Raw genomic sequence first — 17,291 nt, forward strand, 5'->3', positions numbered from 1 at the left:
CGGTAACCATAGCGATTCCAAATCTTGAAATTCACTAAAGCACAGCTATCCTGCATGTAACATGCAATTTTCCAAGTTCATTCTGACCAATTGTTTTACTATTCACCATGTAATAAACGAATACTGTACAAAAGTCACAACATCGATACTTTTTTTGTCCCATGCATTACATTAAATATGAAAATAGTATGCAAAAGTGTTTGTCTAATTTTATTGGGGGTTACTCAATTCACATTTTACATATGGAACCACTTTGCACAATTCAATTTAAGTTAAGCCAAATAATTATTTATTTGACTACTCCTAAGTGAAAGCATAAGGTTAGTTATGTAGCTACTTGCACATATATCTGTTTGATATATCATCTTATTACAGCTAATGCAACCTGATGCAATTTTGTTCTTCAAGATTTTGCAAATAATAAACAAAAAAGGGGGTTATTTTGGCATTGACAACATCAAATCCGCACATGGATCTATATTGGCATTATGAACATTTCTATGTCCAAGGAAATAACCAGCTCAGAGTTGAAATATGTAATTACAGTAATTCCATCATGATGTGAATGCAACTGTTTCCCAAAAGCAGTGGTGTGTAATATAAGAAACTAAAGCATCTCATCGGTGTTTATTCTCACTCTTACATAAGCTCTATGACTGCAGGGCAAGAATTTTTCATGCCCAAACCTGAACTGCTGACATGGGCCCATCCTCAGAATGGGCATATCCATCTCCACAAAATGACAACATACACAGGTGACCATCTTCCATGCCACAAAACATCCAGGGAGAAAAGTATGTGGGCCTTTATGACATATTATATTTTTGTGATTAAAAAATATGAATAGTGGCGCCATTTCACAAATTTGTTTAATTCTTCTTGCTCCTTTCCTCTCACTTTTTTCCATTAAGGAAACTCTAAATTAGAGTAGGATAACCTTTCTTCAGTGGGATGACAAATGTTCTCTGCATCATTGTTTTAATTATGATTTCTGTTTTTATTTTTGGGTTGGCATTCCTCCTCCTCTCTGTATTTATTCATCATGATTCCACATTTCCTACCAGTTCATCCACCTGTTTAACTGCAACCAAAGTTCCACTGTTGTGCCTGGAAACTCGTCAGTGGGTATGGATGAATCATATGAAAATGGTTATTCTGGGGGTGAAATCTATTCCCATCTGTGCAATCAGCAGACTGGAATGCCATGGCTTCGCCATCACACCAAACATCATGCTGCTTCACAGACTCAGCTTCCAGATTAGATTTTGTCTGTAATCACTGTCTGCAACAGTGAGGAGATAAGTAATTAGCAACAGAAATGAGATAAGGACACGTTTATGAATCAGAAGATTGTAACCAGTTATGTGTGTGCTCTAATCCCTAATTTTAGGAAGCCAATTTTTGCCAAATAATAAAATGTTTTGGTAAATCATAATTATGTAATAAAAAGTCATGACTGATGATCACAACTAAGTATGTTACAATTCCCGCTTATCTCATACTGTAATTATGACTTAGTATCTAAACATTTTTAACTTCATGTCAAAATTATGACAGATTTTGATGTACAGTCGTGGCCTAAAGTTTTGAGAATTACATAAATATTGGAAATTGGAAAAGTTGCTGCTTAAGTTTTTATAATAGCAATTTGCATATACTCCAGAATGTTATGAAGAGTGATCAGCATCAGCATAGAATTGCATAGTCCTTCTTTGCCATGAAAATTAACTTAATCACAAAAAACCTTTCCACTGCATTTCATTGCTGTCATTAAAGGACCTGCTGAGATCATTTCAGTAATCGTCTTGTTAACTCAGGTGAGAATGTTGACGAGCACAAGGCTGGAGATCATGTCAGGCTGATTGGGTTAGAATGGCAGACTTGACATGTTAAAAGGAGGGTGATGCTTGAAATCATTGTTCTTCCATTGTTAACCATCGTGACCTGCAAAGAAACGCATGCAGCCATCATTGCGTTGCATAAAAATGGCTTCACAGGCAAGGATATTGTGGCTACTAAGATTGCACCTTAATCAACAATTATAGGATCATCAAGAACTTCAAGGAAAGAGGTTCAATTCTTGTAAAGAAGGCTTCAGGGCGTCCAAGAAAGTCCAGCAAGCGCCAGGATCATCTCCTAAAGAGGATTCAGCTGTGGGATCGGAGTGCCACCAGTGGAGAGCTTGTTCATGAATGGCAGCAGGCAGGTGTGAGCGCATCTGCACGCACAGTGAGGCCAAGACTTTTGGAAGATAGCCTGGTGTCAAGAAGGGCAGCAAAGAAGCCACTTCTCTCCAAAAAAAAACATCAGGGACAGATTGATCTTCTGTAGAAAGTATAGTGAATGGACTGCTGAGGACTGGGGCAAAGTCATATTCTCCGATGAAGCCCCTTTCCGAATGTTTGGGGCATCTGGAAAAAGGCTTGTCCAGAGAAGAAAAGGTGAGCGCTACCATCAGTCCTGTGTCATGCCTACAGTAAAGCATCCTGACACCATTCATGTGTGGGGTGGCTTCTCATCCAAGGGAGTGGGCTCACTCACAATTCTGCCCAAAAACACAGCCATGAATAAAGAATGGTACCAAAACACACTCCGACAGCAACTTCTTCCAACAATCCAACAACAGTTTGGTGAAGAACAATGCATTTTCCAGCACGATGGAGCACCGTGCCATAAGGCAAAAGTGATAACTAAGTAGCTCGGGGACCAGAATGTTGAAATTTTGGGTCCATGGCCTGGAAACTCCCCAGATCTTAATCCCATTGAGAACTTGTGGTCAATCCTCAAGAGGCGGGTGGACAAACAAAACCCCACTAATTCTGACAAACTCCAAGAAGTGATTATGAAAGAATGGGTTGCTATCAGTCAGGATTTGGCCCAGAAGTTGATTGAAAGCATGCCCAGTCGAATTGCAGAGGTCCTGAAAAAGAAGGGCCAACACTGCAAATACTGACTCTTTACATAAATGTCATGTAATTGTCGACAAAAGCCTTTGAAACGTATGAAGTGCTTGTAATTATATTTCAGTACATCACAGAAACAACTGAAACAAAGATCTAAAAGCAGTTTAGCAGCAAACTTTTTGAAAACTAATATTTATGTAATTCTCAAATTTTTGGCCACGACTGTAGATTATGACTTAATTTCAATTTGTGATGTCAATTATGAAGTAAAATCTCAACTTTTATTTGTCATAATTATAATTTTTCAAGTCATAATTGTGACTTTCTCAGATGAGACTTAGTTTCTCATAAATATCAATATTATGGCAGTATCTCAAAATTTAGACTTTTCAAAATTTCATAATTTACTTGGTATATAATATTTTCTACTTTTATGTCATAATTATTTTAATTTTTCCATATCTTCATTCTGTCTTTATCTCATTTATGACTTAGTATCTCAATTTCAACTATCAATGCCATAATTATGACATTATTTCATTATTTATACTTTTTATGACTATCTATAAGCAAAGATCTAATAATTATTATTCATTATTTTTGTCATAATTATAACTTTTTATGTCATGATTGTTTTTTTTTTTTAATCATCATAACGTTTGTTTACCAAAGCATGATCTGGGGGAGGTGGCGGGGTGCAGAAAATAGGCTTCCATACTAACCTAAATATGAGCTTGTTTTGTCATCTGCTATTGGTTAAAGGGTCCATTAACAGAACATAAACAATTCAAACTCACCATCAGACATTAACATATCTTTGCTGCACATCACAGCTTTGAGAAAAGCTCAGAAATGACCTAATCAGAACTCTCAACACTTAGGGTCTCATTTTTTAAATTTACTTATGATAAAATTTTATACTGATTTTAACCTACATCAAAAGTGAGAAACAGTTCAGATTTGCATAGCCATAAATGGGTATAAAAATGTTAAGCATTGATGTGCTTATACACATTGCACTTACACACATATCTTTATGTGGCCCAATGTCCATCATTTCATTGTACCTCAAGAGGAGATGATGGCGATTTACGAGAAAGCTGAAAAATACTCATTAAGTGATGGTGGTCCGTAGGGACATGCTCGAGACAGACCCGGGTAACCTGTACTCTACGCCGATGGCACGGTTCCTGGACCTCCAGGCGCAAACCGCTGAGATGACACTTGTTTTTTTGATGAGTGAGCTCTTGTTATTTAATGAGGGGAAGACAAAAACCAAGTTTTACATATCTGGCTCGGAAAGTATTCCAGAGCCTTCCAGCTGTTGGACATGTCCCATTCGAAAAGCAATAAAGATGATATGATAAAAAGACAAATAGCAATGCTGTGTACACCAGCAGTGTAATAGTCCACATGTAAGAATGAATGAGACAAAAGACAGTTATAAAAAGCCATTGCATTTAATATTGTTTATATTGTTTGTATTGTTTATACTGTTACACATATTGCAGATCATGTAACCGTACTGTGGTAGTTTCAAATATTAAATGTACCATGGTGGTATATAGGCCAAAGTACTATCATGTATACTATAATGTGTCACAATGATCATATTAGATCACTATACCATGGTACTTTTGATACGTATATAGCAGGGTACAAATGATTTCTGTACCACGGTATTGAAATGGTGCTCCATGATTGTTAATGATACTAATTTGCACTGACTGTTAAAACCATGATTGTGAATGACACATGCATTTATTTTATTTGGACTCATGATACATCAGAAATTGCAATTACATGAGACCAAATCCAAATTTTATACAATACATACTATATTATAATATTATTATTTATTTTTTTGTTTTTGTTTGTTTTTTTGGTGATAACGGACCACTTTCAAAAGCCCCTGCTACAAATTCAAGCACAATACGCTCTTGTCTTGGAGGGCTAAAACATTCATTGTTGCCCAATTTTCACACTTCTCCGTGCTGACATCAGAAGTGCCCTCGTATAAGGAATGAGGTAAGACTGACAAATCACTGACAACAGTATAAGGACACTCATTCTGTAATGTGTGCTCCTTTTCTGGTCATTAAATTCATTACTGTGGCAGGCACCACTGTTGCAATCAAACTGAAACCCATCCAGCATGAAAAATATTACTGAACCTGCGTTCAACTTTCTGTTTTAAAGATTTGAGCTCATGGACCAGTTTACCAAAGCCTGTTGTAATAGGTTTAAATGGTTTGCAAGCCATAACATTGCGTCAGAACATGAAACACTGTTGATCTGTTCCGCCAATGGTGTCAAAACAGAAGTGTATTCTAGGTTAACATTGTCATATTGGGTTTACTTGTAGGGTGGCTTTTAGAGGGTACGTTCAAGTATGCACAAAAATCGACTACCACAGAAACATGCCAGAGCCGTGAGTTCATCTCCACTATATCATCATTTAACCTCTAATAAAAGCCACTGGAAAGTCTTTCTTTTAGTGAGCATAACATGACACTGTTTGCTAGCTTAGCTTATTAAGTCAAATCATTTTCACACACATGCACATGAGCAATCACACCCACAGTGCACCAAAATGGACTTATCATGTGCATACTTTTAGGTTTAAAAAATGTGGTTGGTTTAGGTGTTTTTGAGTCTGTTTCAGTGTTGCATAAAATTCAGGATGAAAAAAAAAATAAAAAAAAACAAGAGGAGGAACCTACTTAAGTATAATTCACCACTCACACAATTCAACTTAAGAACTGAAGACTCTTTTATAAGACTCCTGCAACTGATCATACCTTACTTATGCTTTCTAAGAATTGTTTACTCGTTTAAAACAAAACCATCCATTACTGAAATCTCTTGATTAATTTATGACGTTCGCCAGGGAATCAGTTTTCACCTGTAACATCCAATCATATCTTCATTAATACTTTAAGAAACGTTTTGCGTCTTGCTTTGAACAAAACCAAAAAATATTTAAATCTATTAATAGACCAAAACTGACAACATTTAAATATCTTAATAGAACAATATTTTGTAAAATATTTAAATCTCTAAAAGGTGTCATCGGATACAAAATTCACTTTTGTTGCTGTTTGAACATAAATGTGTGTTGGAAGTGGGTCGCCGTGATTTTGCCAAGTAAGTCATGTTCCTGGATCAATATCTTCTGATGATCCTGGATCAACATTACTGTCCAAAAATATAGACTTAACCCAATCCCTACCCCTAAACATAACCCTACCCTTAATTTATTGGAAGTGTGTACACATCCACCCTATAATGATAAAAATTCACCCAGTGTTTTTTTTTTTAATCCCTATTTTCAAATCACCTTTCTCAAATCAGACTGTTCTGAGATTCCTGTCAGAATGACGTAGTTCTGCACAGGCCCCTCCCACGATAGTTGATTGACAAGGCCGTCTTACCTTAGACCCGCCCTGAGTGAGCTGTAAGCTGTCCTCCATTGCGTCGACTCTGGTGCAGGGGAATTACACGATTGAGGTGTTCTGTTGTTGGATGTAATAATAAACATAGCAGCCGTCATTTACTCCTGACATCTGAGGATTAACATTACTTTCATTTTTGAAGGAAATGCGCCGATCCCTAATCTGCCTAAATGTGTTTAAGTTTGTGCGAATCAATCGTGATCCAGCTTCATCAGTAGAAGTGAGTATAAGGGTTTTTTGTGAATCTTTCCTAATATGCTAGTTAGCAAGTACAGTGGCTGAAGTTTATAGTCTGCTCGTCACCCCACGAAGAGAGGGCCAGGGTGAGCAGAGCTCATTAGCATTTAAAGCAACATGGACTAGAACAGAGTGCTAAAAACAGAGCTGATTTTGACAGGGTAAAAATGGTGTTTTTTTCACTACCATTGAGAAATTTTAATCAAAGTATGCTATAGACTTTTCATTAAGACCCTAAAGAATCATATCAACTTGTGGAAAATGAGTATCCGATGACCCCTTTAATCGAACCAAAACTGACTTACATTTAAAACTCTTTATGGAACGAAACCAACCAATATTTAAATCTATTAAATAGACCAAAACTGAACAATATCTCTATCTACTAATAGACCAAAAAAGACCAACAGTTAAATCCCTTATTCAAACCAAACGACCAACATTTAGAGCTTGTATTAGAACAAAACCAACCAATATTTAAATCTATTTATATATCAAAACTGACCTCTGTTGAAATATATTAATAGACCAAAACATTAAATCTCTTATTCAAACCAAAAAATATTTAAAGCTCTTAATAGAAGAAAACCAACCAATATTTAAATCTATTAATAGACCAAAATGAGCAACATTTAAGTCTCTTAATGGAACATTTTGTTTAATATTTAAATCTCTCAATGGAACAAATCGACCAATGTTTAAAACTATTAATAGACCAAAACCGACCAAAATGTAAAGCTGTTTTAAAACAATTTGCATTATAAAAAGCACTACAAATACATTTGATTTGAATTGTTATTTTAAATTCATTGACAAATCAGTTCAGAATGGCACATATCTGTGCACCAACTCAAGCTCTGTGGCAGCAAAACATATTCTGCTGTAAAAGAAGACAGAATGTTTCTTTAGATCCCAGATTAGCATGAGTCAGGCCTGTTTGGTCTGCTATCACTCATCCAAACCTGCAGGCTTAGACTGCGTCTGGATGTCATAACCCTTAATCAGCCTCGCCAAACCTCAGAGCAGGCTCTTCATAACCTGCAGGCCTCTCTAAGGCACGTTCCAGCCGTACCCCTCTCGTGCTCCCGTCCGCACATACCAATTAGATGCTGTTACAGCCCAGTATGTCATATCTGTTCAGACAGACGATATGAAAAGCATCTCAGAGGCACTCAAATTAAGTGCATGCCGACCTCTGATTTTCATTCCTTGGATGTAGTATTGATGTGAGTCTTGTTTCATGTCCTGCTTCTCACCATGACCTCTGCTGATTTACTGTTGTGTGTTTTGTGAGTTGACACCTCAAACACGGCTCAATGCCCCATACTGGAGGTCAGAAAGTCAACAGATTTACGCATGACCACAAAACCAGCCAGAATTACAACACTGCAAAAGAAAATGTTTCTTACTCAGTATCATAATCTGGTTTTCCAGTACCAATATCTAAACTTCCTTACTACTAAACATTCAACTTAAGATATATTTATTTGAGAAGCAAAATTACTTTAGAAAGAGTCTTATTTTTTCTTATTTTATTTTCTGAAAAAAAAAAAAAAAAAAAACTCAAAATTGAGTTGTTGCTTAAAACAAGAAAAATTGCCAAAGATCTGCCAAATATATTTTTGTATCAAACATTTTTCTGAACCCATTCACTGAAAAATAATAATGGATGAATGTAGAAACTTTTGCTGTTTTTACTAGCTTTTGACTTGCTTAGTTGGGGACGCTTGACTGATAAGTCACACAAGTGCACACAAGTAAGGGGCGTGTCCACTTCTTGTGATGGGGGAGGTGCCTGTGTTGCATCGCATGTTCTTGAATTTTGGGGGCGGGGCTGTCAAAATGGGTGTGTGTTGGTTTTGGTGAGTTCAAATATAAACATTGTGTCTCAGAAAATGCTCACTGCACTTTTTATATCTTACACCATTCTCAAGTAAATGTAGACATTTTAAATGGGTCATTTGTACTGGGAAACAAGAAAAAAATACTGAATAAGAACATCATTAACCATCACTCCTCCAGAAACCGTCTTGTGGACTTTAGGATCAGTGTGTGATTCTCATTTGGGCTATTAGCACTTAGACCTTCATCCCACGTTAACAATTGTTGTAGAACTAGTACTTGGTCCCTGTTTAGAGATTGACTTCTAATGAGGTGTTTGTAAATCCTCCACAGTCCTTTCATATTGTGTGAAGGTTCTGACAGGTCAGCCTTCCCATGCTGTTGGCCTCATATGCAGCTCAGATGTTTGAATTGAGCCATCGAAAGGAAATTCCACAGAGTGCATAATTCTGTAAAATCAGTCTGCAAATGTGGCATCCCATAGGTGGAAATCAGATGTAAATCTTTAAAACTCAGGGTGGAGCTTCAAATAATTCTGAGAACCTTCCTTTGGGGAGGGTGTACCTCAACAGACACGAACCAAACCTCATGCACATGCTGCTTTGTCCAGAATATTATGTTTGTTTCACAATTGAAACATTTCTAGAACATGCCAAGGTTTTTTGTTTTTTTTGTTTGTTTTTTTTTTTACTCGTTTTTGAAGAAAAAACTTTAAACCAGTCCTGTACAACTGTGTAGTAAAATAAAATTAGAGGAAGTAAATGAACATCCTTGATCACCCATTTTGGTGATTTACATCATCAGGATGTACTATGTTCTGCAAACAACTGGTTAGATAATACAAAGTTTGGAAAAGCTTTGTTTCTCCCATCACTAACTCAACAAGTATAAAAATAATGAACAAGTCCAACACTTTTTACTATATCTTAACTGTAATACGCATATACAATAATAACATTACAGTAAAGTGTAAAGGTACAGCCAACTATGAATTCCCTCTAAATTCATCTGACAGATTTTTATAGTAGTCTTAGTAATCAAATCCCCAATGCAAAGCATGCTGGGTAATCAGCAGTGCAACAAAATAACTGATATGCCTGCAAACTGGAACCTTTGACAAACATCAGAATAAGATGCTGTTAAAATAACCAGCCAATTTTAATAATTCTACAACATGTGTAACAGTTACACAAAGCCTTATAAAGTTTCCAGAAGACATTAACACTGTGGCTTATATATATACGGCTGACTTTAGATCGTGATTTATGGGGAAAAGTGATGCTAAAGTTGTTAACTTGAACTTTCCTACTTTGTAGAGCAACTATATGACTAACTTTCCATAAACTGGCAAATTATACTTTGAATCAGTGTGTGCTTTTTATCATTGAAATGAAAACCTTTCATCATTGTAATAAAAGACATGTTTTGGGAGTTAAAGGATCACGGTGAGCTGCAAACAGGTTTACCACTGACCTGTGGTGAAATTCTTACAGCGTTTTTGTCCTTTTGTCTTTACTTTCCCCGTCTGGCAATTTCATGCCAAATGTTTGCCCCAGCCACTGGAAAATTTACAGTAAAGAAATTGATTCCATGTTGAGTCAGACATTTTGTTCATAGCCACAAGCCAGTGTGTGTGCGTGTGTGTGTGTATTTTTCTTTATGTGGTTTTTAGTTATTTAGCTGATGCTGCTTATCCAAAGCATAAACTTAGGACAGTGTTAGTTGAGAAATATACGTTGCATTAAACAGCTGAAGTGTGCAAGCCTGCTGCATGTACACTACAATTGAAACATTTGAGGTCAGTTCGATTTTATTCAGCAAGGGGCCATTAGATTGATCAAAAGTGACAGTAAGGATAATTGTAATGTCACAAAATTTATATTTTTTAATTTCTAATGTTTTGTTTTTAACTTTCTTTTCATCAAATAATCCTGAAAAATAAATCTTTTATAAATGTTTCTTTAGCAGTAAATCAGCATATTAGAATGATTTCTGAAGGATCATGTGACATTGAAGACTGGAGTAATGATGCTGAAAACTCAGCTTCAAGGGAATAAAATACATTTTAAAGTATATAGTATATATTACAGCTATTTTAAACTAATATTTTAAAATATTACTGTTTTTACTGTATTTATGATAAAAAAAAAATCAAGCCTTGGTGCATTAAAAACGTTTTTCTTACTCTACTGTGGCAGTAACAAATCTCATTACTCAATGGGATGATAGTGTCCTTCAGTTGTCTGTGCCATTAAACATTTTAACACATCATTGCATTATATTGCTAGAAGTGTTTGCGTTCACTTTTTTGCATGCAAGAGTATCTTTCAGGCTTCAAATTTCTTGCTCAAAGGCTCAAATGTAAGCTGAAAACAGCAACCCTCCTGTTCTGAACTGAAACCCCTTCTGGGTTTTGAACCCACAACCTTTGGGCTTCCAGCCCTGATCTTTATCTACCACCAATCAGTAGCTCCCTGGTGATCTCGGCTCTTAACATATTGGGTTACCTCTCCTTGTTTAAATAAGCAAGAGGTCAGATTGGTAGAGTGCTCACCCAATCAATCACTGGCAGCTCTGAGCATTTGGAGCTCAGACCATTTCAGGGGTCATTTTCACGAGCCAAAAACTGAAAACTTTTTATGTGTTTTGCTTGTTCGTTTAAACAACAATGGTGTTTTGGGGACTGATATTTTGAAACAGGTTGCAAAGTGCAAGTTCTTGAAAACGCTACCATTACCCAATTCGGTGATGAGTTTGGTATGTAGACATGCACAGTACGTGTCAATTTTAAAGGCAAGTGCGAACAAACACACTCAACAATGGCGGAGTACATGGTAGTGTTGTTGCTGCTCAAGAGTTTTTGAACCCTTCTTCAGCAAAATGTGGATTTACTTCACCAATATTACAACCAACAGTGGAGATGCATCATATACAACATATAATCGTCACTTCCCTTCAGGTACTGTTTACCAACAAGGTGACAGTGCCAACTACTGGCCTGGCATATGTAATACAGCACTTTTGCCTGCTTCCGCGGATACGTGTAAACGCATATAGTTTTGAAAACATTGTTGTGTATTTGTGAAACTTTTTAAAAATGCAAGGAAAAACCCTTTCCTTTTTTAACTACATCGTTGTTGTGTAAACGAAGCCTCAGTTTGAACCATCAGGACATATAAAATGAAAGGGCCACTTGCTGGGGAAGTAAATCTTTTTATTTAGTGCTCTCAGAATAAACCATCTTCAAAATCTTTGTTGAGTACGAAACACATTAAAGGCTGTTTTTCATTCAGCCATTTCTTGTCCAAGCCTGCATGTTGAGGTGACAAAACTCTCTTTTGACCCAGGGAGATTTATTAAAGGGGTCATAGGATGCTACATCCACTTTTACAAGTTGTCTGAAATTAAATGTGTTGATAAAAATCCACCCAGTGCTTTTTTTTTTATCTACTCAAATTTTTACCCCTTTCTCAAATCAAGCCAATCTCTGATGCCTGTCTTTGTGACGTCACACTGACAGGCCCCACCCACAATAGTTTGATTGACAGTGTAATTTCAGTAAAGACTGGACTGGCGTCTTACCTTAGACAAGCCATAAGTGACTGGCATCATTCCGCCATTGTTTCACCACCGGAGCAGATGTAGACAAGAATGAGAGGTTTTCGGTGGTTGGATGTAATAATGAACATTAGCAGTAATCATTTACTCCCAACATCTGAGCCACTGAATATGCAGTGGATTACCTTGGTTTCTGAAGGGAATGCACCCCCGATCTACCTAAATGTGTCTATGTTTGTGTGAATCATTCGTGATCCAGTTTTACCAACAGAAGAAGTTATTTAAAGTTTTTTAAAGAATCTTTGCAAATCGCCTTTCCCGATAATGTGCTAATTAACAAGTTTCACGATTAATGCAGCTAAAGTAAACGGTCTCTCTGAGAGTGGCTCGAAGAGAGGGGCGGGGTCGGCAGAGTTCATTAACATTTAAAGGAAAATGCTACAAAACTGCGTGCTCTGAACAGAGCTGTTTTTGACAGGGTAAAAAATGGTTTTTATACTACCATTGAGAAATTTTAACCAAACTATGTTACAGACTTTCCATTAAGACCCTAAAGAATATCAACTTGTGGAAAATGGGTATCCTATGACCCCTTTAAATCCTCTTAAAATAATAATATAGTTTTATATTTGCTTATTGCTTTTCTTAAGATTTTTGAAACCCAGCTTCACTTCCAAAGTCATTCCATGCCAAACATATCAGTCATCCATGATACCAAAGCAGTTTTCAGAGTTAGTGCTGATCACAAACAAATGCAGAGACATTTTTCTGAATTTTTCAAAGAAACTTTGGTCTGTGTTCTTCACTTAAAGCCTTCTACACACTGCACAATTTTCGTCTGTTCCTGATGAAAGATTGGCATCGTGAAAACAATTGTGTCGATTTCTGTGATCGTGGATTTTAATCTGTGGTCCTATGTCATTCATACTACATACTAATAAGGAAAAAAAAATGCATAGCCTGAATGCACTGTAAGTCGCTTTGGATAAAAGCGTCTGCTAAATGCATAAATGTAAATGTAAATTCAGTGAGAGCAGTTCAAAGATGGCCGTTGACATGGTCTTGCGACCAAAGATAGCCTATGATCATTTTCTAACAGTGTCAGGAATTCAGCATGATCATCGCAGTGTGGGTCTGCTGCCACAACTCACGTTTACTGACTAGCCAATAAAAATGCTACATTAAATCAGCATGACTCGGCGCTAAAACATAACACTGCTTACCTCAAGCTCTTAACCTTTCTTTTTTCACCTTCCTCTTCAGGTAGGGGTGTCAAATTCAGTTCCTGTAGGGCTGGAACCCTGCAGAGTTTAGCTTCAACCCTAATTAAACACACCTGATCAACTAATCAAGTCCTTCAGGCTTAGATGATAACTACATGGTATGTGTGCTGGAGCAGGGTCGGAACAAAACTCTGCAGGGCTCTGGCCCTCCAGGAATTGAGTTTGACACCCCTGACCAAAGTCTAATGGACCAGCCGAGAAGAAAAGTTTATTGCTCAGAGGTTTCTCTTGCACAGCTTGATGGAGTCATGTTGCGTTATACTTAAATGGTAAATATGTATCAACTTAAAGGTCTCAGACGTTCATCGTACAATTCTTTAGGATAAATAAAAAGATGAATTAAGTGTATATAAGTGTATATATATCTGACTAATTTGAGGTGTGTTTTTCCACTATTTTAAGATGTTCTCTACAGCAAACATCCTGGTTAACAATGGTGTTTGTTTTTGAGTGGCTGGACTTTACACAACCATGTGCACATGTATTTGTTTAACTGGTCATTGACATGGTCAGCAGCATAACAGACATAGAGTGCTGGGTTGATTACTTAAATTATAATCTTTTACTGATTACATTACGGACTACGATTTTCAAGATTACTCATTTTAGGCTATGTTTTCTGACTACTTTCGAACTACTTTTTAGATTCATTTTTACCTTGTTTATAGATTTAAATGGCATTATTTTTATATTTTAAAGAATAATAATAAAATGTATGGTCATAAGACAATATCAAAGAACAAGCAAATATATTGTATTGAAATATTAACTTTAAATCTCAGAGGGATTTCAAGTAAATATTTTAAGGTCAAGGTGGTTTGACAAAAAATGTAAAAAGAAAAAGAATCGGGAAGAATCAGTAAATTATTAATAATATACTGCCATTATGTGAATAATCTGTAATCATTTAATCCATAAACTGAAATCTGATTATGAGCATTTTAAAATGTAATATAATTACAAGTTCTTAATTTTTGGATTCAGATTACATGTCATCAGTTACTAACAAGCATCAACCAAATGCATAAAATAAAGCAGAATACAGCTAACAACCTTACGATTCTCCATCTCCTGAAGCTTCTTCAGCATTCGTTGTCATTTTCAAATGTCTCTTAGTGAGACATATTTGCGCTTCCGGGGAACCATAGTTTTCTGTTTTTGATTATGTCCTTGTAGTTTCCAACTGTCTAGAGTCAGGACTGAACTCTACATGAGCCAGTGAAGAGCCATTAGCTCTGATACATGCTTCATTGTACACTGAACTACATCCAGTTGCATCTCCAAACTCCAAATATAACCAGAAACAATCAATAGGCACACTGGTAAAGCTACTGCAATATTGCAAAAACATGGTAAATATGTTGAATTTCTGCTTGAGACTCATCTCCAACAACCCAAAGCATTTTTTCTCTCCTCTTGTGATATGACATTGCATGCCAAATAAAAGATCATCATGGGCCAACTTTAGTATCTCTTATATAGAGCATGTGTTGTATGGCTTTCATGTTTCTTTCACAATGTTTTTTGTCCTTTTTAGAGTGTGACAGAAGTGGCCACTTCTACCAGTTGAATGTCCAAGGGCTGTAAAGGTTCTCACCAAATTTTCCTTTTGTGTTTCCTGGAAATCAAAAGCTCATAGATTTGGATCAACACAGAGTGAGTAAAAGCTTTTTGGATGAGCTACACCTTTTCCTCAGCGACACGTCTGTTGCACAATATTACTCACCCATGACAGATGTGCATCTGAAAGCAGCCAAAACTGAACCTCAAACAGAAGTCTTACACAATATCAGCGACTATCTCAAAAGGCTCAGACACTGGCCTGGTCAAGAGAAAGTCACTAGAGAAATCATTGTTCATTCATCACAAACATTCTTTTGTTCCCATCTCGGCTGTTTGTGTATGACGCCGCATATTTCCAGTCAAACGAAGGCCGCAGGAAATCCATGGAGAAACTGACTGTCTGTCTCAGAACTCATAAACTCCTCGTGTCTAGCATGTACAGGATCAGTAAGTGGAGCACTCAACGTGGATCCTAATGCATGCTCTCTTTAGGAGCAGGAAACAAACCCCGGAGGCATTTGCCCTCTCTTGCCCCTCTGAGGAGAGCCACATTTTTTTCCAGCAGAGGCACGTCCAAGAGCAGTTAAATATTGCTGATTTTTCCCCTTGTTTTGGGTATCACTATAAATCAAGTCATGGTTGCATCATTACATTTACATTTAGTTATTTAGCAGATGCTTTTATCCAAAGCGACTTACAAATGAGGACAATGGAAGCAATCAAAAACAACAAAAAAGCAATGATATATAAATGCTATAACAAGTCTCAACTTTGAACTTTGACCTTGTCCTGAATGATGCCCTTATAGAGAAACAAACAAAATGTATGCTAAATTTGATTTACAATAATATTACAATAATATCTCAAATAATATCTCAAATAATATCGTAACCGTTGCTTTAACAATGTGTGAGCTGACATCAGAGTTTGTATGAGTATATGCAAAAAACAAACAAAAACCTGTCGAGAATACAAAAGCCCCCAAAATATTGAGATGCCATTTTTTGTAAATATCGCACATCCCTAATTTCTGTTAATGTTTTAAAGACAATGTGAGTGCTGTTTGCCTGTAAATACAGAGGGGCGTTATATCGGAGTGTTGCTAGTTTGTTCTGAAAATGTGAAATTTTAATGTTAAATCCATTACTGTTTTATATAGAATCTTTCCATAATCTATACAGTATTGATGCTATTACATCAAAAGTAATTGTAATAAAATTACAGAAAAATTAAGAGCAATCCCTTACTTTACTTTTTCAAGGGAAATATCATTAAATTGCAGTATTAATTCATTATTGATGCTTTACACCCTACACTGATTGCTAGAATATCTGGCTGGCTGTTAACACAGTGGTCTTGTAGCTGATTGCTAGAGGATTGCTATAGGTGTTCTGGCAGGTTGTTAAAACATTTCTAGATGTTTTGGCTTATGTCAGGATGTTATGGTGGATGGTTAGAATGTTTCTGGCTGTATTAGCATTAGTTTTTAAGTTTGTTGAAATGAACTAGAGGACATGGTACCGATGAGGCATTTAAAAGCCCAGAGTTTAGAACTGGCATGCATGCGGAGTTATTTTGACATCAGTGGTATTTATACCACTATAAAAATATTTTATCATCAAATTAAAATGAACATTATCATAGAAGCAGCTTTGAAACAAAAAATGACATGTTACCAGACTTTGTTCACAGTTTTCAGTGCAGCAGCAGCAGCTGTGAGAGAGAACAGCGATGTAGGTCATTCACGACACTCTCAGTTTGCGGACCCCCAGACGGAAGTATGCGCGGGCGTTCTTCTTTAAATCAAATCTCTGGGTGGGATGAAAACACCAGACGGTTTTTCCATGACTCCCTATGAGAGGGTGAGCTGTCCTTGCCAGAAAAATCATCATCATCATGGGCCAGCGCAAGGTTATGTTTGCTTGTTTGTCTGAAACAAATGAGAACTTTCCTCCTGGCTACTTCAATCTATGACATCTCCTCTGCGACGCCGCCAAATCTCAAAATCACCCAAGCCATAATGATTAATCTAATTTGTATGAGATATTGAATATAAGCTATGAAAGTGTTCATATGAGAGATGCTGTGTTGATGTGATAGCTCACAATATTTTCCAGATGAAATGTAACACCGAACCTGCGACCTTTCGTAGATTTGTGGTCTCGTCGGCTTTATTTAAGATTTCATAACAAATTACTGAAATGGGAAAACAACGAAGCATTAGTAGCAATAGTTATGGCCCATTAAAGCACTTAATAATTCCCATCTATAATGATCCATCGAGTCCGGAAATCGACATCCATAAATCCACTCTTGCAGAATAAACAGTAGGAAAACAAAAGCCAGCAGCTCTGAGCAACTACACAAAACTGCACAAACCACATCCTGCCTATAGTTTAGTCAAAACAAAACCCAAACACAGATGCGAATGTTTGGCCAACACATTGCAT

General features: G+C 36.6%; 1 long non-coding RNA gene across 1 annotated transcript in view; it reads right to left on the reverse strand.

The window, feature by feature from the left end:
* LOC132091769 (uncharacterized) overlaps positions 1 to 13,312 on the reverse strand; it is a 38,134-nt gene extending 24,822 nt beyond the window's left edge. The window contains exon 1 of the long non-coding RNA XR_009422124.1: positions 13,219 to 13,312. This is a non-coding gene — a long non-coding RNA (uncharacterized LOC132091769). The remainder of the gene's footprint in view (positions 1 to 13,218) is intronic.
* Between the last annotated feature and the right edge of the window lie 3,979 nt (positions 13,313 to 17,291).

The sequence above is a fragment of the Carassius carassius genome, chromosome 18, assembly GCF_963082965.1.
Source record: "Carassius carassius chromosome 18, fCarCar2.1, whole genome shotgun sequence".
In the NCBI taxonomy this organism is placed as follows: Eukaryota; Metazoa; Chordata; class Actinopteri; order Cypriniformes; family Cyprinidae; genus Carassius; species Carassius carassius.